Source organism: Geotrypetes seraphini, chromosome 5 (genome assembly GCF_902459505.1).
Source record: "Geotrypetes seraphini chromosome 5, aGeoSer1.1, whole genome shotgun sequence".
In the NCBI taxonomy this organism is placed as follows: domain Eukaryota; kingdom Metazoa; phylum Chordata; class Amphibia; order Gymnophiona; family Dermophiidae; genus Geotrypetes; species Geotrypetes seraphini.
The window spans coordinates 129,237,864-129,260,567 of record NC_047088.1 but is presented as its reverse complement, the minus strand read 5'-3'; the positions used below and the strand labels follow the sequence as shown (position 1 = coordinate 129,260,567).

At 45.7% G+C, this 22,704-nt stretch overlaps 1 protein-coding gene across 3 annotated transcripts in view; it reads left to right on the top strand.

Annotated features, from left to right (window-relative positions):
- LOC117361527 overlaps positions 1 to 22,704 on the top strand; it is a 672,067-nt gene that overhangs the window by 527,753 nt on the left and 121,610 nt on the right. The window contains exon 10 of one of the 3 annotated variants that reach the window (XM_033946989.1): positions 22,535 to 22,555. The exons of the other annotated variants lie outside the window; for them this stretch is intronic. The gene's annotated coding sequence lies outside the window, so the exon portion shown is untranslated. Of the gene's footprint in view, positions 1 to 22,534; positions 22,556 to 22,704 lie in introns of those variants that run through there. 3 annotated transcript variants of the gene reach the window in all.

Sequence of the window (22,704 nt, the reverse complement as noted above, 5' to 3'; positions counted from 1 at the left end):
CAACAAGTGAGATGGTTAAATTTGCGGACGATACAAAGTTATTCAGAGTAGTGAGGACACAGAAAAATTGCAAAGACCTACAACAAGACATACACACACTCGTGGAATGGGCCGCAAAATGGCAAATGAGGTTGAACGTGGATAAGTGCAAGGTGATTCATGTTGGTAACAAAAATCATATGCATGAATACAGGGTGTTCGGTGCTATACTTGGAGAGAGCCACCAGGAAAGAGACTTGGGAGTGCTTGTAGACAAGTCAATGAAGCCGTCCGCGCAATGCGCAGCAGCGGCAAAAAGGGCAAACAGAATGCTAGGAATGATTTAGGGGATCATAAACAGATCTGAGAAGGTTATCATGCTGCTGTACCGGGCCATGGTGCGACCCCACCTGGATTACTGCGTCCAACACTGGTAACCGTACATGAAAAAGGACATAGTACTACTCCAAAGGATCCAGAGAAGAGTGACAAAAATGGTTAAGGGATTGGAGGAGTTGCCGTACAATGAGAGGCTAGAGAAACTGGGCCTCTCCTCCCTTGAAAAGAGGAGACTGAGAGGGGACATGATCGAAACATTCAAGGTATTGCAGGGAATTGACTTAGTAGAGAAAGAGAGATTGTTCACCCTCTCCAAAGTGAAGAGAACGAGAGGGCACTCTCTAAAGTTAAAAGGGGATAGATTCCATACAAACGTAAGGAAGTTCTTCACCCAGAGAGTGGTAGAAATCTGGAACGCTCTTCCAGAGGCTGTTATAGGGGAAAGCACCCTCCAGGAATTCAAGAAAGGGTTAGATAAGTTCCTGCTGAACCAGAACGTACGCAGGTAAGGCTATACTCAAATAGGGTACTGGTCTTTAACCTAAGGGCCACCGCGTGAGCGTACTGCTGGGCACGATGGACCCAGCAGTGACAATTCTTATGTTCTTATGTTATCCCAGGACAAGCAGGCAACTATTCTCACATATAGGTGACATCATCCATGGAGCCCGGATGCAGACAGCCTCGCAAGCAGACTCGCTTGTAGAAACTTAGAAGTTTTGAGTCTGCCGCACCGAGCATGCGCGAGTGTCTTCCCGCCCAGCACAGGGTGAGTCTCCTCAGTTCTCAGTTTTCCGCGGAGCCAAGAAGTCTGTCTTTGACGCTCTGCGCTAAACTTCGTTCGCTTCGTGCCTTATCTTCACCGCGGTTTGTATTATTTTCTTTTTGTGAATTGCTGTGTTTTTCTTTCTTTTGTTAGTTCAAAAAAAAAGTTAATTTCTTTTTTTCACTAGTGGGATGAGTCGCGCACCCCCAACCCAGGGCCACCATCAGGGCAGTACTACCAGTCCTGCATTCAGGGGCCCGGAGCTGACAGGGGGCCCGGGCTCCCCCAGGGTCCTAGGCCACAGTTCTTCAACCGCCGGTCCACGGTCCGGTGCTGGTCCCAGTGGTGTACCTAGGGGAGGGCGATCCGCCCCAGGTGCACAGGAGAGAGCTGGACGGGGGACCAGCGGAGTTAAATACATCTCGAGCCGCGAGGCTCGTCTTCTGTTCCTACCTGCCCTGCCGCTCACATATAGCCGATCGGAAGTGTTCCCCGATGTCAGCGCTGACGTCGGAGAGAGGGCTTAAGCAAAGCCTGCCCTCCGATGTCAGCGCTGACGTCGGAGAATACTTCCGGTTGGCTATTTGTGCGCGGCAGGGCAGGCAGGAAACAGGAGACAAGCCTCTCGGCTCGAGCTCCGTTTTGCTGAGAAAGTTGCAAAGATGGGCAGGGAGGCAAACACGGAACACAAAAGGGGGGAGGGAGTGCATTTTGGACACAAGGCATGAACTTGGGAGAGAGGAAGGGAGGGAAAGAGATGCTGAGGTGAGGGAGGGAATGGGTTTTTGGACACAAGGCATGGACTTGGGAGAAAGGAAGGGAGGGAAAGAAATGCTGAGGTGGGGGAGGGAATGGGTTTTTGGACACAGAAGGCATGGATTTGGGAGAGAAAAAGGGAGGGAAAGAGATACTGAGGTGGGGGAGGGAATGGGTTTTTGGACACAGAAGGCATGGACTTGGGAGAGAGGAAGAGAGGGAAAGAGATGCTGAGGTGGGGGAGGGAATGGGTTTTTGGACACAGAAGGCATGGACTTGGGAGAGAGGAAGGGAGGGAAAGAGATGCTGAGGTGGGGGGAGGGAATGGGTTTTTGGACACAGAAGGCATGGACTTGGGAGAGAGGAAGGGAGGGAAAGAGATGCTGAGGTGGGGGAAGGAATGTGATTTTGGACACAGAAGGCATGGACTTGGGAGAGAGGAAGGGAGGGAAAGAGATGGTTGTGTACACGGGGAATAAAAGAAAGGAGAATTTTTGGTCATAGGGAGGGACTGAGGTACAGATAGTGGCATACCAGGGTGGAGGGGGGGCGGTCCACCCCGCCCCGGGTTTACATCCCAAGGGGGTGCACAGCTGGCCACCCTCCAGTGTTCTCCCTAGGCCGGCAAACTGCGGCTCTTTAGCTACTTGAGTGCCACCGCCGCCATAGGGAACAGGCCGGCGCCAAGTTCTCCCTGCTTTTCCCTGTGGGGCCGACCAACTCTCGCCACTTGCATCAATTCTGACGTCGGAGAGGACGTTCTGGACCAGCCAATCACCTGGCTGCCCTAGAATGTCCTCTCCGACGTTAGAATTGACGTCGGGTGGCGAGAGTTGGTCGGCCCCGCGGGGAAGAGAAGCAGGGCGAACTCGGCGCCGGCCTGTTCCCGATGGCGGCAGTGGCAGCCTATTCCCCAGTGGCGGTGTCAGCATTTTCCAATGGTGGTGACATAGGGGAGGGCAGGGAGAAAGAAAGAAAGGGGGGGACAAGAAGCCAGAAAGAAAGAAAGGGGGCAGGGTGAAACAAAGAAAAATGGGGCATGGAGCGAGAGAAAGACACATACAGAACGAAAGAGGGTGTGGAGAGAGAAAGAAAGAAGGGGGCAGGGTGAGAGAGAGAATAACAGACATACAGAAAGAAAGGGGGTATGGAGAGAGAGAAAAAGAAAGAAGGGGCAGGGTGAAACAAAGAAAAAGTTTGGGGAGGGAATGAGGTCTGGAGGAGAGGAAGCATACAAGAGGCGGAAAGAAGGGAAGAAATATTGGATGCACAGTCAGAAGAATAAAGTGCAACCAGAGACTGATGAAATTACCAAAGGTAGGAAAAATGATTTTATTTTCAATTTAGTGATCAAAATGTGTCTGCTTTGAGAATTTATATATGCTGTCTAAATTTTGCACTATGGCCCTCTTTTACTAAACCGCAATAGCGTTTTTTAGCGCAGGGAGCCTATGAGCGTTGAGAGCAATGTGGGGCATTCAGTGCAGCTCCCTGCGCTAAAAACCGCTATTGCGTTTTAGTAAAAAGGGAGGGGGAATATTTGTCTATTTTTGTATAGTTGTTACTGAGGTGACATTGCATAAAGTCATCTGCCTTGACCTCTTTGAAAATCCGCGGAATATAAATGATAATTAACATTTTCTCTGCGTACAGCGTGCTTTGTGTTTTTAAAATTTTATTGTTGGTAGAATTCCTCAAATTTTGACTTGGCCACAAAGGTAAGGGGGAGGGAGGGAGGGGAGCTGCTGAAAGACATCTAGTAATCCTTGCAGGCTTGACTGCAGGGAATTATTTTTGTAAAATCATGTTTTGTTATGTGACTGGCATTATTTAGACTTTAATTTCTATGAATGAATAGAATGTAAATGATATAAATTACTTGCTTGTTTTTATGTGCGTGCGCTGAAGGAAAGTGGAGAGAGAGTGGGCTGAGGACGCTGAAGGGAAATGGGGAAGAGAGAGTGGGGAGAAGACGCTGATTTATAAATTGACAATTGTACAGAATATTGTTTCTTTTTTATATTCATCCATAGCTGCATGTTAATGATGTGCTCATATGCACTTATTTATCATCATAACATATACATCATCATTAACATGCAGCTGTGGATGTGTAAGGACAGGCTGAGGAGGATGGATGGGAAGGAAGGAAGGTGCACATATCAACATATTGTACATTTTTAACATGCATGATGCAGCTATAGGCAAGCTGAGGAGGATGGGATCATACAGATGTGTATGTTCAGATATGTGTAGTTTTTTCTGATGTATTTATTAAGCTTACAGTATTTATAAAAACACATGTAATACTTGTTACAAAAAATATTGTGCAATTGTGATCTACTTCTGGCCTACAAAGATCAAAAGAAATCCTTAACTGAGATTTTACATTCAAAAATGAATTATAGCTACTAGCACTATTATTTATTAGTTATGCAGATGTTTGTTAGTTTGTTATTAGTTCAGTATTAGACATATGTTAGTTTAGAATAGATAGGTATAGATTAGTTTAGGTTAGGTTAGGGCCCTGCTGAAAGAGTCTACCTTGACGTGGTTGCAGGCTTACAAATCTTTTGGTCAAAGAGTGCGGCGACAGAGAAAAGTATGTGTGTATTCAGCCCATGGAAGGATGGGGGGTCGGGGGGGGGGGTGCGTGGGGGGCCCAATAGGATTGTTCAGTAAGGGGCCCAGAAATTTCTGATGGCGACCCTGCCCCAGCCTGTGAGCTTCGACTTCTCAGCGGCTATCGGCTATCTACTCTCCTATGTCCTGGCCAGTCACGGGCTTCAAGAAGTGTAGCCAGTGCCAGCGTGCGATTTCCCTCACAGACCCACACCGCTGGTGGCTTCGCTGTCTCGAGCTTGACCATAGTCCGAAGTCGTGCGAGCGCTGTGCTACTCTCAACCTCGAGCCCTGAAACGTCATCGGATTCGAGTGGAAAAGTGTTCAGGATGGACTCAACAACACCCTCGACCTCGACTTCTGACTCGGTCAAGCAGTCAATGGGGTGTCCTCCTGTTTCCACAACTCCGACCTCAAGTCTCATCAGACCTTCCTCGTTTGGATCTTTGGCCTCGAGTACACCTGCTTTATCTTCCCCTGAGCTTCCCTCAGGTCAGATACCTAAGCAGAAGGTTCCTGTGGTGGTCCTCAAGCTATCCAATCATCAATCCTCCAAGTCGAAGCATGTTTCTACCGCCACCTTGGAACCAGTGTTCCCGCTAAGGTGCGTTGGCCTGCGCGCGCGCACAAAATATTACATCGCAGCGCAAAGTTTCTCTTCACAGCGCACACACGCGTCGCAAAGGTAAGGGGAGGTAAGGTAAGGGGACGCATTGGGGGGATTGCACTTCCCCACAATTGCCATGCTTCGGTTCCTCTTCTTCCTTCCTTCCTTCCTTCCCCCCCCCCCCCCCCGCGGGACCCTGCGGCACCATCAACTCTTACTCCCTCTAATGTCGGCCCTGCAGCTCCAGACTTCCTCGCACCTTCTCCCCTCCCCCTTTGGATCGCTATTATTTTAAATGTTATAGCCGCGGAGCTGTATCCATCAGTGGAGATGTCTAACCTAGGCCTGCCCCGGAACTCTTACTGCAACAGTGACTTCCTGTTCCTGCCTAGACGGGCGGCTGCTGCAGTAAGAGTTCCGGGGCAGGCCGAGGTTAGACATCTCCACTGATGGATACAGCTCCGCGGCTATAACATTTAAAATAATAGCGATCCAAAGGGGGAGGGGAGAAGGTGCGAGGAAGTCTGGAGCTGCAGGGCCGACATTAGAGGGAGTAAGAGTTGATGGTGCCGCAGGGTCCCGCGGGGGGGGGGGGGGAGGAAGGAAGGAAGAAGAGGAACCGAAGCATGGCAATTGTGGGGAAGTGCAGAGCTGCAGGGAAGAGTGTTGCGGTACCCAGCTGGAGGGAGAAGGAAGATGAGGGAGGGAATTAAAGGAGATGCCAGGGCTTGGAGCATAGGAGGAAGGTATGCCAGTCTAAGGGAAAAGGAAGGGGGAGATGTGAGAGCATGGAGGGGGAACGAAAGATGGAAGAAAAGGAAAGGAGAGAGATGCCAGAGAATCAGGGAAGGGGAGATACCAGACTATGAGGAGAGGTGTGGGAGAGGGAAGGCGAGGAGAGAGATGCCAGACCAATGGGGTGAAAGGAGAGATGGAAGGGGGAGGCATACAGTTTCTGGAAGGGGCATAGAAGGAGAGAAGATGCCATATAGGGGAAGAGAGACGGCAGACAGTGAATGGAAGGAAGAGAGTTACAAGAAGATGAGGAAAGGAGAAACCACAGAAGGCAAAGGTAGAAAAAAATTTCTATTTATTTATTGCTTTAGGAGACATGTGTCACTGTTTCTGTGAAGCATTGTATGCAGAGTCCAGCTTCTTGCTGGTTCAATTTAACCTTTGTCTATGTATTTTTATTTTATCCCCCCTTTTACAAAACTGTGAAGCGTTTTTAGCGGTAGCAGCTCTGATGCTCAGAATTTTATGAGCATCAGAGCTGTTACCTCCGTAGCTAAAATCCACACTACAGTTTTGTAAAAGAGGGAGGGGTTAGTTTGTGATTACATATTCCTTACTAGGCGAAGGTGTTTTCTGTGTTCTGTGTGTTCGAAAGACATGGTTTTCTGTTAGGATTGACGGTGTAGGATTGATCTGTGCTGGTCTGGCTTGTTTAGTTTTACAATGGGTGTATTGATGTACTGCTCACTGCAATATGTAAGATGCTGCCTTTTCCTAGGTACTCATGTGTGACGTGTGGTTTGTTACTAAAAATCATGTTTTTCTTACAGATGGGGGGGGGTGCCAAAAAATGATGGGCCCCGGATGTTACATATGCTAGGTACGCCACTGTATGTAAAGATACCAGAAAGCTGGCGTAGCAAAAACTTCTAAGTTTTGAGTATTTAACCCTCCCACAATCTCACGGGCACTCGTTTCAAGTTTATTGAGATTTTGATTTAAACGCAATATCAAATATTTTCAATGCATATAACAAAAATAAATTTGGGGAAATAAATAAAACCATTTGAACCAGTGTTCCCGCTAAGCTGCGCTGGCGTGCGCTGGCGCACAAAATATTACATCGCAGCGCACACGTTTCTCGTCACAGCGCACGATCGGAAGAGGCGTACGGCAGATGGCAGGGCGGCGAGAGGAGAATCGGGCGAGTTGGCTCATAACTTGCTGGCGCCCGATATTTTTGGCTCACGGTGAAAAAAGTTTGCTCACAACACCCGCCCGCTTAGAGGGAACACTGCTTGGAACCTCTAGCCTCAGCAAGTGGTCCAGTTTCAGACTCGGATCTACAATTGCAGGCTTCTCTTCAGACCCTGTTAGAGCAGCAATTTGTTCAGTTAATGAGCAAATACGGTCGTGCCTCGATTCTGCTTCCTGCAGCCCAGCCTGGGCAATCAGCAGTCTCCCTCGAGGTCGAGTTCCTGCCTGTGCCTCGAGCTGAGTCTATACACTCTATGCGAGGAGCCGAGTTTTTGCGAGTGTCTCGACAGGAATCCTCACACTCCATACAAGGAGCCGAGTCTTTGGAAGTGCTTCGATATTCCTCGATCTGAACCACTGAGTCTATGGGGTTTCGATCTACAGCTTCTAGCCCTATTCATTCACCAGCGGCACTGCCCGTTTCCAGGCATAGGGCAAAGTCTCGATCTTACCCGAGACCTCCCTCCAGGCACTCTCGTTATAAATTGAGGCCCTCATCGAGGCATCCATCAAAGCGCAGGTCTTCTTCCAGAGAACAGCCTTCTTCGTTCAGGCCTCACTCCAGCCCTTCCAGCTCTTCGAGGCCTCCAACTCCTTGATCGAGATCATCAATTGCAGACCCCGAGGATTCAACTGCTTCCAATGCCTCCTCCAAGTCTGTCTATTCCTTGGGTTATCAATACTCCAGAGAGGCTTTGCCTTCTTTCTTCACTCGAGGTGCCTTGAGGTCATCGAGCCCTTCTCGAGGCCAGGCTCTGGCTGATCAGTTGTCCTTTTCCTCTTTCCTCCGTCAAATGGCTGACAACCTGGATCTTAAATTGGACGCTGGTTCTAAATAGTCTAAGGAGTATTTGGAGGAAATGCATCTCCCTCAACCTTCTGCAGAGTCACTTAAGCTTCCTCTTAACAGGCTTCTGTCTCAAACTTTCAAACAAAATCTGGAGACTCATTATGCTATAACTGCTGTTCCAGGCAAATTGGAATCAAGGTTTAGAACTCTACATTACAAGGGTTGTGAGAATTCACAACTATCTCACCAATCCCTCATTGAAAAGAACCCATCCTTCCAGGGTCTATGCCACAGTACCTCCTGGAAGAGAGGGTAAGACCATGGGCAAATTTGGCCGTCGCCTTTATCAAAATTCCATGATGGCTTCCAGAATCCTGAATTATAATTTTATTTTCACGACTTATTTTAAGTTCCTGATTGATCACCTTCCAGATTTTACAAAAAATCTAGATCAACATAGGCATTTGGAGTTTGAACAACTTACTGTGACCTTGATGCAACTCAGGTTACATCTTCTCCAGTCATCTTATGCCTTCGAACTTTATTCCAGGGTCAGTACTTTCTCAGTAGCGATGCGCCGCCTGGCCTAGCTTGGCTTTGCACCATTGTTTTGAACCCCAATCTTCAGGATTGTCTGGCTAATATTCCTTGTGAGGGCAATGACCTTGTTGATGAATTCATAGAGGCTGCCACCAAGAAGTTGACTGAGCATGAAAAATCTTTTGCTTGAATTGTCAGACCAAAGCCCAAGCCAGCTCCTGTAAAATCTCGACCTCTTCCATCCTTCCAGAGGTGTTATCCTCCAAGGGCAGCTCCTTACACTTGAGCACCCCCAAGAAACAACAGCAATAGAAACCTCAGCTGCACCTAAAGCTGCTCAGCCTTTTTGACTATCTCAAACAGAGCATAACCTCCATCGTTCTGCCTCTGTCCTCTCTTCCTCCCATAGGAGGTCCACCATTTTTACCATCGATGGGAGACCATTACATCCGACCTCTAGGTGCTATCAATAATAAGAGAATGATACTCTCTTCATTTCACTCAGGTTCCACCATAGCTTCCTCCAAGAGAGAATCCTTCCAATCCATACCAGACCGCCCTTCTTCAGGAAGCTCAAACTCTGCTTCATCTCCGTGCCATCGAGGAAGTTTTAATCCCGATACTTCCTAGTTCAGGGCTCTCAACAAATTTTTAGTCAAAGAAAAATTTTGCATGTTGTCCCTGGCATCCCTCTACCCCCTTCTAAATCAGAATGATTGGTTATTTTTTCTAGATCTCGAGGTTTACACTCACATTCCCATTCATCTGGCCTCCCGTCAATATCTCAGATTTCGGGTGGGAAATCTTCATTATCAATACAGAGTGCTACCCTTTGGCCTGGCATCATCTCCCAGAGGGTTCACCTAGTGCCTAGTGGTGGTAGCAGCAGCTCTAAGGAACCATGGTCTTCAGCTGTTTCCCTACCTAGACGACTGGCTCATCATAGATTCAACATCTCAGGTGGTTATTGTAGCAACCTAATGGACTACGTGGTTCCTACAAAGCTTGGGATTCAAAATCAACTTTCCCAAATCCCAACTTCAGCCCTCTCAGAATCTACAGTTCATCGGGGCTGTTCTGGACACTATCCAACTAAGAGCATTCCTTCCTCAACAACGTCTGGATGCTCTTCTTCAGCTGTGTCACAAAGTATCTTCCTGCTCTTCACTCTCAGCGAGACACATGATGGTATTACTAGGTCACATGGCCTCGACGGTTCACGTGACTCCTTTTGCCAGACTTTACCTCAGAATTCCTCAGTAGACCCTGGCATCAGTGGATGCAGGCTTGCGAACCACTCTCTTGACACATTACAGTCACTCCTTCGTTGAGACAGTCTCTCTGCTGGTGGATGTTCTCTTCCAGTCTCTCCAGAGGTTTACTATTTCAGATGCCACCTCATCAGAAGATCCTCATGACAGATTCCTCAACCTACGCTTGGGGGGGCTCACCTCGACGATCTCCATACTCAAGGCCATTGGTCCAACACAGATCATCAGTATCATATCAATCTGTTGGAACTCAGTGCAATCCTCAATGGTCTCAAAGTTTTTCAACATCTTCACGACCAAGTAGTCCTCATTCGGACAGACAACCAAGTCACCATGTACTATGTAAACAAGCAGGGAGGAACGGGATCTCTCCCTGTTTGCCAAGAAGCTCTGAAGGTTTGGCATTGGGCAGTCCTTCACAACACCTTCCTGAAAGCTGTCTACATTCAAGGGGAGAAAAACTGTTTGGCGGACAAATTGACTCGTCTTCTGCAACCTTACGAATGGACACTCAATTCTTCGCCTCTTCATAACATTTTTTCTCAGTGGGGAACTTCTCAGATAGATCTCTTTGCATCTCCCCACAACCACAAACTGCCTCAGTTCTGCTCCAGGATATATTCTCATCGCCTCGAGGCAGATGTTTTTCTACTGGAATGGATGAATTTCTTCCTGTCTGCATTTCCTCCATTCCCTCTGATTCTCAAGACTCTTGTCAAGCTCAAGAACGATCATGCCACCATGATTCTGATAGCTTCTCGGTGGCCAACACAACCTTGGTACTCCCTTCTACTTCAACTCAGCAGCAGGGCACCATATCTTCTACCAGTTTTTCCCTCTCTGCTTACACAGAGTCAAGGATCTCTACTTCATCCCAACCTGCAGTCTCTACACCTGACAGCTTGGTTCTTTTCAACATAGCTCCTCTTCAGTTTTCTCAACCTGTACGAGACATTTTAGAGGCTTCTAAAAAGCCTGCCACTAGACAATGCTACCACCAAAAATGGACTAGATTTTCTACATGGTGCATCTCTCATGACAAGGAGCCTCAAGATTCCTCCTTATCTTCTGTTCTAAATTATCTTTTGCACTTATCCACCTCTGGCCTCAAGTCTACATCGATCCGAGTCCATCTCAGTGTAATTGCTGCTTTCCATCAGCCTATTGAAAGGAAACCCCTCTCTGCTCATCCGATGGTTTCCAGATTCATGAAAGGACTTTTCAGTGTCAAACCTCCTCTCAAACTGCCTCCAGTGATTTAGGATCTCAATATTGTTCTTGCTCAATTGATGAAGCCTCCAATTGAACCAGTGTCTACAGCTCATCTGAAGTATCTCATTTGGAAAGTTGTGTTTCTCATTGCCCTCACTTCTGCTCGAAGAGTCATTGAGCTGCAAGCTTTAGTTGCTGATCCACCTTTCACAGTTTTCCATCATGACAATGTGATCCTCCATACTCATGCAAAATTCTTACCTAAAGTGGTTTCAGAATTTCATCTCCACCAATCTATTGTACTTCCAGTGTTTTTTCCAAGGCCTCATTCTCATCCTGGAGAATCAGCTCTTCATACTCTGGACTGTAAATGTGCTTTGGCCTTCTACTGAACGCACCAAACCACACAGATCTGCTCCTCAACTTTTTGTCTCCTATCTAAACAAGTTGGGACATCCAATTTCTAAGCATACCATCTCCAACTGGATGGCTGCTTGTATCTCTTTCTGCTATGCTCAGGCTGGACTGCATTTACAGAGTCGAGTCACAGCCCACAAAGTCAGAGCCATGGCGGCTTCAGTAGCTTTCCTCAGATCCACTCCTATTGAGGAAATTTGTAAAGCTGCCATCTGGTCCTCGGTTCATACTTTCACCTCTCATTATTGTCTGGATGTTTTCTCCAGACAGGATGGCCATTTTGGCCAGATAGTATTACAAAATTTATTCTCCTAGGTTGCCAACACTCCCACTGCAAGACTGCAAGAAATGATGCAAGAAATGATCAAGAAAAATACATAAAGGGTTCTAATATTGAACCATTGGCAGATACAATAGGCCTACCTGGAGGGTCAACCAAAGATTTGTGAACTTTGGGCAGTTTATATATAGTAGTAATAACCGGATTTTTAAGTCAAAAAGTCCTTTTCTTTATGCATCAAATAACATGTTTTCAAGTTTTATTAAAAATTTGACAAAATTGCTTATAAAAAATTTCTAAGCGATTAACAATATAAAATAGGCATATTGTAACATACAGTATAGACGACAAATGTCACCCACAAACAAACTTGAAAGAGAGGATGAAGGGTAGAATTACAATTTTCAAGAAAAAAAAACATTAGGGATGGGATTAAAAACTGCCTAAAATACAACTGTATTTAAATGGGGCAGGACAGTGATTGAGATGAACAGGGTTAATCTGTCAATTCAATTATTGTTATATATCTGTCTTGTTACGAATCTGTAAATTCTTATTATGTTATGCGATTGGCTGGCCCAGACCTTGGGGAGAAGGCTTATGGGCCAGCGGTGTGCAATCGCTGCACACGCCTGGCACTTTTGAAGTTGCAGCAGTAATGGAGGTGGGGAATTAAATCGGGTGGGTGGGGGCGAGTGGCAGAATTGGTGGTGGGTTAGCTCGGGGGCAGGCAGGCATCGGCACGGCTTCGGGGGAGGGAGGAAGGGGGGCACTAATTGGGACATAGGAAGGAGGAAGGGAATAGAAAAGGACAGTTGTTGGGCCTGAGTCCAGAAAGAAAGAAATATTGGATGCACAGTCAGAAGGAAGTGCAACCAGAGACTCATGAAATCACCAGACAACAAAGGTAGGAAAAATGATTTTATTTTCAATTTAGTGATCAAAATGTGTCAGTTTTGAGAATTTATATCTGCTGTCTATATTTTGCACTATATTTGTCTATTTTCTATAGTTGGTACTGAGGTGACATTGCATATTTTAAAGTCATCTGCCTTGACATCTTTGAAAACCCCCTGAATATAAATGAAAACATTTTCTCTGCATACAGTGTGCTTTATGTTTTTTTTAGTTTTGTGGTTACCATTATGTATTAATAAGATTATACTGTGTGCATATGAAAAATGGATGGAAGAAATTGCATTACAATTCATATTATTATGGGGGTGGAGTCAGGGGCGGAGTTTGGGCCGGGTACTCGGTTGGCATTTGTTGGGCTTAGGGAGGTACATGGCTTTGAAAAGGTTGAGAAACAATGATGTACAGTATCTGTCAATTTAATTCTTGTTATGTATCAAAAGCATCTATATAACCAGCTGCACTTGCCACATTTATGAGTTCAACAATTTCTTTTTGCAAAGAAGGGGTGGGATCTGTGCTCAAAAGAGTATAGTATTCCCTATCTCTCAGTAGTCTATGTATTTCATTTATATAATCTTCCCTAAAAAGGATAACCACGCCACAGCTCTTGTCGGCTGGTTTGATGACAATATCATGGTTCTCTAACAATGAATTCAAGGCCTTATATTCATCCTTCGTGAGATTGAAAAAAACGTCTTCTTCTTTGCTCTAGGGAAACAATGTCTCTCTCAACACAGGTATGAAATGTTTCAATAATAGCATCTTTGGTAACAGGAAGCATCCACTTGGAGGGTTTCTTTACAACAAATGTATCTTTGAACATATTAGAAGAATGTGAGACTTGGAATAAATCAACTCTGGTTTGGAAGGCATTATATCCAGTAGTAGGAACAAAGTTAAGGCCTTTCTTAAGGACATCCTTTTTGTTAAATGTAAAGTGTCAATCCTAAAGATTATAGATAGGAATATCTATTTCCAGTCCCTCCATCGAGATCTGCTGTCGCTCCTGTTCCAGGGGCCTTGAGGTCATCCTCTATCTTTCCCGCATCCTCTTCCTCTTCCTCTCCCTCTCCCTCTCATGGAGGGGATGGTGATGGCTGTTGTAACCTTTGGGATAAGAAATGTTCTTGTGTCAAATTCTCTCTAAAAAAGAAGATAACTAAGAGGATTTTGTTAATATGCCTGGAGTTTCCCTTGGGGCTCTATGCATAGTCATTAGGGTTGGCTTCATAAGTATCCCACTGAGCATGCCCATAATTTCTCTCTTACAGTGAGTAGTTCTGGAACCAGCAAAACTTTTTAGTTGCTTTGCTCTCTGTTTATTTTCATCTTGAGGTAAGGCCTGTTTCTGTAAATCTGTATTAGTGGTGACTTTATGGAGATTATTTAAGCATAAGCATTTTCAGGTGTTTTTGTGGCTTTCCGTTTTTACTCCTTGGTTTGGTAATTTCGATTTAAATTTTCTGGAAGCTATGAGGCATACACGTTCCCTTTTCTTCTCTGTTGTTGTTTTTTTTTAATATGGCTAGTATTGTATGGCCCTATCTCACAGCCATTCTCTCTAATTTTTTTTTTTTTAATGAACACAACTCACAGCTGTTCTCCCTTAAATATTTTACCTTGGATGTGATTTCAGGTACATAGCAGTTGTGGTTTTAGTGGTTTTGTTTGTTTCTCTTATTTGTGTACATTATGAGCAATATGGAGGGTGTGGTTCACTGGTAGAACTGCTGCCTGCACCCAGAGATTGGGCAAGTTACTTAATCCTTTTGGGGCAAATTTTATAAAAGGCGTCCCAATTGTAGGTAGCCTGCTACCGCTGTCTAACCAGCCAATCGGGATGCATATCATACCGCCAATCTACTGTGTAACCGTCCTACCAGCCAATCCGCTGTCTAACCAGCCAACTGCTGTCTAACCAGCTGTCCTACCGCTGTCAAACCTGCCAATCGGGATGCATGTTTTCTAAAAAATAAACCAGAGGCATGCTGCCTACATTGTAGGCGTCTGTCAGTGGTGTATGGAGGCACACAGGGACGCTTAAGCTCGCCCAAGGCTGGGTGTGGTTTTACCTGGAAATGGCCTTGGGTGAGCTTAAGTGGCCTTAGGCTTTTCCCTTAGGCCACGAAAGGCACCTGAAATGTAGGCCATTGAAATGCTGGCCTACATTTCAAATAGACGCAGCCACTAAACTAATCATGGCTGAATGGTCACAGCAGGGAACCCCGAACCTCATCGCAAGTTAGCCGGCAGGAGTATTGCCCACTCCTCCCGCCACCATCCCCGAAACAATCCCCGGCAAGAGGGATGCTCAATCCCTCCTGCCACCCCCAACATCGCTGGCAGAAGGGATGCCCACTCGCTCCTGCTTGCACACCCCAGAACACATGATCCCCCAACACCTGATGCCTCCTCAAATCCAGATCCTCCACCTCCCAAAGCCCACATAAACCCTCCTGATACCTTTTTCAGCAAGATCGACTGGAGGAACGCCAGCTCCCTATGGCCGGCAGGTCTGCCTCTTCAGAATGGTGGGCCTTCCCTTTCCTGGTGCATCCTGAGATGCAACGGGAAAGGGTCTAAGGCCATGATTGGCCCAGGTGCCTAAGGTCCCTCCTATAGGCCACTTGAGGGTTCATAGGGATCTGGCCAATCTGAGTTTTAGGCCACTCCCAGTGCATCCCAGAATGCACTGTTCGGGTTGTTCAGGGGGTGGTGGCAGGAGGGAATGGGCCTCCCTGATGTTGGGGTGGATACCAAAAGAAGGGATTGGGCATTCTCCTGCTGAGGATGTTCGCAGGAGCAGGGTTTCCCTGCCACAGCTGCAGAGCTGATCGCAGCATGGGGATTCCCTTGCTGCGATCAGCTCAGTAGCTAAGCGGACAGATGCGATTCTGTATAGGCAGTGGTGTACTAAGGGGGGAGCGGGGGGGCCCTGAGGGGGTGCTCCCGGCCTGGTCATTGGTGACTCCCCGACGTCCGGTTCTTCCCCTCTGGCCTCCCCACACCATTTAGAGTAGCGAAGCAGCCTGCAGCAAGATCGCGATATCAGCGATCTTGCGCTGCTTCGTGCTGTTTCCTCCGCCGCAGACCCGCCCCCCTCCTCTGACATCACAAAACAGATTTGAAATGTGTATCCTGCCAGAGCTGGTGTTAGATCACAAACGTGAGCTAGGATTTAACAGAAAGAGGAAAAGTCCTTTTTGTTTCTTTATTTTATTTACACCACAGCGCCAGTGTGGTTAGGAGAAGCCAAAGGGGGTAAAAAAGCTATAAAACCCACCAGGATTTTTTAAAAAAATCACCCAACTGGGCATGAAAATCAAATCGAAAAACCAATTAAATAGGCTGAATCGAAATTTTTTTTCCTAAATCGGGCAGTTTGCGCTACTGTCTCAGACTTTAATACCTGAGATTGGGGAGAGATGGCATCCTCAGTACTTTATAATGCAAGTGAAACGAGGATTTGGTCAGACTTTTGAAGGGTCTGCAGAAGAAAAATATTGTATAGGCCGGGGACATGAGACAGCAGGAAATGGGAACTTTTCTTCCTTCTATGTTTGTGAATGGAAAGGCTGAGGATGTCAGAGAGTTCAGCTAAAATATGTGCTTTATAAGAAAATATAATAATGTGTTTTATAAAGTTTATAAGCATTGCTGGCCTACCCGGTGAGGTGTTCCTAGTGGTGGTGGTGGCAGTGTGTCAATGTGTTGAGAGGAAGAGGTGGTCTGGGAAATTCTCCTGAGCAAACTCTGGGCCCATTTCCACCCCCCAGTTAGTCCACTCCACTCAACTGGTTCACACACTGAGTGGGTCTTTGGGTATTGTGCCTAGGTAGTTGTTTTGGGATCTCTTCCAGTGGCTTGTCAGTATCTCCTTGTGGTCCAAGGAAGGAAACTTTGTTAATCTTAGCATTGACCTTTTGTAACAGTGCTGCTTGTGTGGCATTGTAGTGATCGAAAGAAAAAACAGACCTTTGCACATTTTTGCACTATAGGTGGGTGTATGAGGAGATTCACATTTCCTGCACAGCTAAGTCCGTGTGAAGTTCCCTTGTGCTATATTTGACATCTAGCAAGGTCTTTGTTTGGAAGGAAAGATCTAAGCTTAAAAATGAAGTGGCCAGAAGTTATGGTAAAAGCAGATAGCTTAGCTGGTTTTAAGAAAGATTTGGACAAATTCCTGGAAGAAAAGTCCATAGTCTGTTATTAAGACATGGAGGAAGTGTCTGCTTGCCTTGGATGATAGCATGGAATGTTGCTACTCTTTGGGTTTTGACCAGGTACTAGTGAGCTGGATTGGCTACTGGGCATGATGGACCATTGGTCTGACCCAGTTAGGCTATTCTTATGTTATGTTCTCATCTGTAGGGGCCTTTGTTTTCACTTCTTATTTTAATGTATTTTTTTTCTGGGAACTTATCAGTGTTTTTTATAATGGGAACAAAATGGAAGAGAATTAATGTGTGTGGAATGGGGGGGGGGAACTAATATCTTCAGCTAAATAATTCAATCCACCTCAACCAGACATAGGAGAATTCACGTACCATTCATACACCCTCCAACCAAAAACGTCAAAAGAAAAAAAACTGTTCGATAACCTCCTATCCATTCGAGCTGCAACACTCGACCCCCAACTCTACAACCTATTGACCTCGACCACAGACTACAAAACCTTCAAAAAAGAAATAAAAACTCTTATATTCAAAAAACACATAAAACAGAACTAACACAATCAGAACTGTCCCAAGCATCACCTGCAACTACTCCATATGTACTTCTGATGTCATGACAATTCAGACATAATTTATGTTATGTTATGTTTGGAATAATGGTTACATTTATGAGGTTCAATAAAAGAAAATTTTCACTCCCTGTTTCTATTCTGACCATTTATACCATTTCATGGTTATTACAAAAAATATTTTTTACATGGGGGGTGGGTGGGGGGGTGTCAAAAAATGATGGGCCCCGGGTGCCACATACCCTAGGTACGCCACTGTGTATAGGATGCTGGTGTGCGATTCTCAGCCACCGCTTAGGCAGCAGCTGAGACCGGCTTCCTATATAGAATCAGGCCCTATGTGCTCACTGTTTTGGAATGTCAGATTTAAATTCCAAAGACACAAATGACGGTATACAAGTACCTCTTCTATTTGATCTTTCATTTTCACTCTTCTTTATATGAAATAAGAGTCATTGCATTGCAATACCTCTGTTAATCTATAAAAATTGTTTTTGTATTTGTGGTTTTCATTTCATATTCATAATAGTCTTTAAGCCCGTTACATTAACGGGTGCTAGAATAGATGTGTGTGTCTGGTTTTCTTTCTTTCTCTCTCTCTCCTTGGCTGCTTTCTGTCTGTCTTTCTTTCTGTCTCTCTATTTCCTCGGCTGTCCATATCACCCCTTGTCTTCTCACCCGTCCAGCAGTAGCCCTTCTCCTTTCCTTTTAGCTCCCCCATGTTCAGCAGTACCCCTTCCCTGCTCCCCCTGTCCATTAGTAGCCCTTCTACCTTCGTTTTACATCTCCCCTGTCCAGCAGCATACCTTCACTGCTCCCCCTGTCCAGCAGCACCTCTTCCCTATTCCCCCGTCCCTCTTCCCTGCTCCCCCTGTCCAGCAGCACCTCTTCCCTGCTCCCCCTGTCAAGCAGCACTCCTTACCTGCTCCCCTGTCCCTCTTCCCTGCTCTCCTGTCCAGCAGCACTCATTACCTGCTCCCCCTATCCCTCTTCCCTGCTCCCCCTGTCCAGCAGCACTCCTTACTTGCTCCCCCTGTCCCTCTTCCTGCTTTCCCACCTCTTACCTGCTCCCCCTTTCCAGCATGCGGCTTCCTTGTCGTTTGCGTCTGCCCTCCTCTTCTTTAAAGCAGCCTACTGAAGATCGTGGCCGGCTGTAGCGAACCTCACAGGCCACTCTGCACCTCAGTAACACGTTCCCTCTGATGCGATCACGTATGTCAGAGGGAATGTGCTACCAAGGTGCAGAGCGGTCTGCAAGGTTTGCTACAGCCGGCCGCGATCCTCAGTAGGCTGCTTTGAAGAAGAGCAGCGGTTGGTGAGAAAGGGCAGGAGGGGAGAGTCGCCCGCGTGTTCCCTGCCTCCATGTTCCAAAATGGAATTCAGCACGGAGGGACACAGCACAGTGGCAGCGATCAGAAAACCCTAAGTGCGCATGCGCACTTAGAGTTTTATTATAGAGGATTTGGGTGTTGCAGTACATGTGTTTTTTTTCAAAACGGACTTAAGAAACCCGACCATATTGGTTTACTGAAAAACTCTCTTGCAGAGGAGTCACAGGTATACTTACCCTAGCCAAATGAATAGCTTTATATACAATTTGTTTACCCTTTAATTTCAAATTTATATTAAATACCTCTGTATAGTAAATATTGTACTGTATAATACACCTTAATGAGTTGTTTTATATGCAGTTTTGGATACAGCTATATTACTCTTGAACTGCATTTTTGGTATATACTAAATACCTTTGTATAGTATATCTGCAAAATACACCTGTTTCTTATTTTGCATTTACTTTTTATAATGTCCATAAGTCTTCAAGTTTGTCACTTGATTTTCCATAGATGTGTTTAAATATAATAATAATAATAATCATAATTTATATACCGCAGGACCGTGAAGTTCTCTGCGGTTTACAATGGTTAAAAGATGTTACAAATTAAGTAGAATTAACAAGGTTAGAAGCTAGTTATTAACAGCACTAGAGATCAGTTATTGTGGAGTAGGATTGTACAGGTTAGTTGCCTAAATACTTCAGGAACAGATATGTTTTTAGGTGTTTCCTAAATTCCTCATAAGTAGTAGGCGTGAGCAATTGTTCTAGATCTTTGCCCCATAATGCCGCTTGATGTGAGAGAAGATGTTGATGGTGTTTTTTAAATTTACACCCTTTAACCGGTGGGGAAACAAAATTCGAGTGTGAGCTTCTCTTATGTCTGTTGTTTGAGAAAGAGAAGAGGTCAGTTATATATTTAGGGGCTAAACCGAATAGTGCCTTAAAGCAAAAGCATCTGAATTTAAACTTCACATGTGCCTCCATCGGTAGCCAATGTAGAAGTCAGTAGGAAGATGTTACATGATCGAATTTCTTGAACCCAAAAATTAGCTTGACTGCCGCATTTTGCACCAATTGTAATTGCCGCATATTCTTCTGGGAAATTGCCAGGTAGGCGATATTGCAATAATCTAGTTGACAAAAAACAAAACACAAACAGCAGGTTATGTACAAGATGCAGGTGTTGTTTATTAAACCAATAAAAATGCAGTGAATATACAACCTTATTACCAAACAAGGGACCCAACACGATCCGTATTTCGGATGACACGCCTTCCTCAGGGGTCCATGGTGGTTAAGGTATGAAATGAACCGCAAACAAGATATCAAACAAGCGCTTATGTGAACCGAATGTTAAAAAGTGTGTACTTCGCAATAGCAATAATCTAGTTGACTCAGTATAAGGGATTGTGCTAGAATTCTAAATGATGAAACATCGAAATATGCTCTAATGCAGTGTTTTTCAACCTTTTTTGGGCAAAGGCACACTTGTTTCATGAAAAAAATCACGAGGCACACCGCCATTAGAAAAAGTTAAAAAATTTAACTGTGCCTATATTGACTATATGTAAATATATAGGAATCAAATAAACACAAAGAAAGTATTTTATAATGCTGCCACCGCCACTGGGGAATAGGCTGCCACTGCCGCCATCGGGAACAGGCCGGCACCAAGTTCTCCCTGCTTCTCTTCCCCGCAGGGCCGACCAACTCTCGCCACCCGTCGTCAATTCTAACGTCGGAGAGGACGTTCTAGGCCAGCCAGGCAGCGATTGGCTGGCCCAGAACGTCCTCTCCGACGTCAGAATTGACACGAGTGGCGAGAGTTGGCTGGCCCCACAGGGAAAAGCAGGGAGAACTTGGCGCCGGCCTGTTCCCGATGGCGGCGGTGGCACTCAAGTGGCTAAAGAGCCGCAGTTTTCCGGCCTAGGGACAACACTGGAGGGTGGCCAGCTGTGCACCCCCTTGGGACGTAAACCCGGGATGGGGCAGACCGCCCCCCCCCCACCCCCACCCTGGTATGCCACTATCTGTACCTCATTCCCTCCCTATGACCAAAAATTCTCCTTTCTTCTATTCCCCGTGTACACAACCATCTCTTTCCCTCCCTTCCTCTCTCCAAAGTCCATGCCTTCTGTGTCCAAACACTCATTCCCTCCCCCACCTCAGCATCTCTTTCCCTCCCTTCCTCTCTCCCAAGTCCATTTCTTCTGTGTCCAAAAATGCATTCCCTCCCCCACCTCAGCATCTCTTTCCCTCCCTTCCTCTCTCCCAAGTTCATGCCTCGTGTCCAAAACGCACTCCCTCCCCCCTTTTGTGTTCCGTGTTTGCCTCCCAGCCCATCTTTGCAACTTTCTCAGCAAAACGAAGCTCAAGCCGCGAGGCTTGTCTTCTGCTTCCTGCCTGCCCTGCCGCGCACAAATAGCCGAACGGAAGTATTCTCTGACGTCAGCGCTGACGTCGGAGGGCAGGCTTTGCTTAAGCCCTCCCTCCGACGTCAGCGCTGACATCGGGGAACGCTTGCGATCGGCTATATGTTAGCTGCAGGGCAGGCAGGAACAGAAGACGAGCCTCGCGGCTCGAGATGTATTGAACTCCGCGGGTCCCCCGTCCAGCTCTCTCCTGTCCACGTGGGGCGGACCGCCCCTCTCCCTAGACTGGTGGTACTGCCCTGATGGCGGCCCTGACCGTACGGCACACCAAGCAACATCTCGCGGCACACTAGTGTGCCGCGGAACAGCGGTTGAAAAACACTGCTCTAATGGACCGAAGCTTCCAGAGAGTAAAAAAACCCTTTCTAAGGAGTCTACCTGGTCTTTCATGGTTAGACTCTGGTCCAATGTTACATCCAATATCTTCATAGTGGGTTGGATGGGATAACTACGTTTACTGATGCACAATGATGTTTTAGTGTCAAGTGGGTGTGGCGAAGCTACAAAAAATTTTGTTTTTTCTGAATTAAGCTTCAGTTTGAATTCAGTTATCCATTGCTCCATCGAGTTTAGTACTTATGTTGCCTTAGGAGTGACTTCCGAGAGAGAGGTAGCGAATGGGATAATGATTGTAAAGTCATCTGCGTAACTAAATAATTTTATCCCCAGCTGGGTTAGTTGTGCACCTAATGACGACATGTAGACATTGAAAAACAGTGGGGATAATGGTGACCCTTGCGGCACACCAGATGGATTGCTCCAGGTATCAGAAAAATCGTAATTAAAACATTACATTACATTACATTAGGGATTTCTATTCCGCCTGTGCCTTGCGGTTCTAGGCGGATTACATTATGGAAGATATCTGGGCAGTTCCAGTAGAATTACATTTCAGGATAGGAGTATATTACAGTAAGAGTAAAGAGTTATGATACTTCAAGTTCACAGAGCTTTTTGGCTCTTCAGCCAACCAGGAACATGGCATTGCTTTGATAGGATAAAACGTACTTGATATGTGCGGGACATAAGGAAACCTCGATACCAGTCTAACACTTCTCTGATACCAATTGCATCTAAGCATTGTAACAGTTTCCCATGGTCCACTAAGTCAAAGGCAGAGCTCATATCAAATTGCACGACCAGGGCATTAAGACCCTTACTAAACAGGAACCATAAATTATCCAAGATAGCTGCAATTACTGTCTCAGTGCTGAACAAAGGTCTGAAGCCAGAATGAGTTTCATGTAGAAGGGAGAACTGATCAAAGTATTCCATCAATTGGGCATGTACTAATCCTTCTATGATTTTTACAATAAAAGGGATGGATACTATTGGTCTGTAGTTGGTTACTAATGCTGATGATTCTTTGGAATTGGGATTATTATGATATGACCATTATTTTGGTTTGTTGTACGTAGGCCATCTAGTGGTGTGCTTTTTTATGTAAAATACACATTCTACTTCATATATTTGTACAAGTGTTTTCATATCTTATTCTTATTTGCATATTTTTATATTTTGATTTATCTGTAGATGTTCTTATTCCAATGACTATGTGTTTAATCATGAAGAAGATACAGGTTTCTGTACCGATACACCTGCAGCATTGAGACTTTTTTACATTTATAGAACTGAATCTCTGCTTTGAATAAAAGTATGTGTTTGGAAACATCTCTAGTTTCTCACTTGTTTCTTCTCTGATC